The following is a 1,862-nucleotide window of genomic DNA, read 5'->3' as shown; positions in this document are numbered from 1 at the left end:
CATCATATGCTGTGGCTGGACCCAAGTGGACATCAGCCCCCATCTGCTGGGTCACTGCTCAGTGCTCTACAAAGCCACTATGACAAGCCATCCTACAGCCTGTATTGCTCTATTTTAAATCATCTCAAAAACTTTCCCACCATTTCTAATAATCAGGCTTTTTCTAATCTTTACTTTTATAATACCATTGAATAGCTTAATGCATGAACACACACAAAGTTAGAAACATATGACAACTAAGTCACCCTCATGCAGGAGGACTGGGGTGCACTCTCCAGTCCTGGGGTAAATGAGCTTGCTATGACCAAGAGAGATCCGTGGACATTAAGTTAGCATTTACCTTTTCTTTTGAAGCCACGTACATTATAATCATACATTCTTTATGTGATGGGAGCAGTCCTAAATATAAGCCAGTGTCTATATTGGTGCAACATTTTAAATAACATGCATACTTGTTTTCCTCAATTATAGAAATGATGTATTCTCATTTTAAAAAATCAAACAAATCAAAGCACAGAGAAGATAATGTGAAAAATTTCCTTCACTCCACAATCCCACCCTCCAACCTCTGCAAGTAAACACTGTTAACGAATTGATGTGTTTCCTTATCTCACTTTTTAATGCATTCACACATATATAAGGAGATAAACAATTGTGTAGTTTTTGTATGATGGATTTTAAGGTTGTTTATGTCATACTTTTTTCTGACCAATATAGTTATTTTATGCCTTTAAAAATAAGAATTTTGTTTTCAGGACCTGGTAGGGCACTAGGCACCATCAGGGGAGTCGGCATCTGCCGCAACAAAGACAGAAAAGTTTGGCAAGCAGCCCAAGAGCCAGGACACTACTTAAGGCTGTTGGCCAAGCTGTACAGGTTTCCGGCCAAATCAACTCCACCTTAAACCAGATGTTGCTGAAGAAGTTGTTCCTGAGTCGCACCAACCAGCCACCGCTGTCCCTTTCATGATGATCCCAAATATGAAGCTTCCTGGCAAGAGGGCAAAACTGCGGTGGTTGTAGGGACTATAATGGAAGTGTGTGTCCAGGAAGTGCCCGAGCTGAAGATGTGTGCACTTCGTGTGAGCAGCCACACCCAGAGTGGAATCCTTGAGGCCAGGAGTAAGATCCTCACCTTTGGACCAGCTGGTCCTGGACTCCCCCAGGGGCAGCGCACTGTCTTGCTTTCTGGTCCTCGCAAAGGCGGAGAGGTATACAGGCACTTCATTCAGCAAGGCCCCAGGAACCTCTCACAGCCACACCAAACCCTACCCATGCTCCAAGGTCTGGAAGTTCCAGTGAGCAAGAGGCCAACAGACCAGACGTGGCTACAAAACTAACCCCATATCCTACTTTGTTATTAAAAATTTTTGGATGCTGAAAAAATATAATGAGATTTTTTTCATACTTTAAAGGATATTTGGCAGTCAGGGGATAAAAGTCTGTGTTCAAGTCAGCTATTATAATACAATACAAAGTGTTACTTGTTTTATTTTGCATACTTTAATTTCAGAACAAAATATTAAAAAGCACAATACACAATAGCATCCAAACCTGATGTCAAGTACAAGAAGGGAAGGCTTGAGGCCCTTGTAACCTGCCTTAGGCAGAGACAGGAGAGAATAAAAACCACTAAACAGGAAAGGAAACCAAGTGGGCTAGGGCCACTCAGGGCTGCTGGGGAAGCCATGAAGACACTACACAGAGGACACAGATCTGCAGGTAGAAATTCTTAATCTATTTCTTCCATGCAAGAGGCATCCTCCTCACCCTCAGTGGGGGATCTCATCAGGAACAGCAGCACTAGGTTCTTCTGCTGTCATTTCATCTTCCTCAATGCCTAGTCTTAGCTTAATAATGTGG

The 1,862-nt window shown here is 42.6% G+C and overlaps 1 pseudogene; it reads left to right on the top strand.

Moving 5' to 3' along the window:
* Window positions 1–670: 670 nt before the first annotated feature.
* Window positions 671–1,412, top strand: LOC112321292 (large ribosomal subunit protein eL18 pseudogene; annotated as a pseudogene).
* Window positions 1,413–1,862: the final 450 nt, after the last annotated feature.

This window comes from Desmodus rotundus, chromosome 4 (assembly GCF_022682495.2).
Source record: "Desmodus rotundus isolate HL8 chromosome 4, HLdesRot8A.1, whole genome shotgun sequence".
In the NCBI taxonomy this organism is placed as follows: Eukaryota; Metazoa; Chordata; class Mammalia; order Chiroptera; family Phyllostomidae; genus Desmodus; species Desmodus rotundus.
Note: the sequence above shows the minus strand (reverse complement) of the source record. Positions and strands in the feature narration are given on the sequence as shown.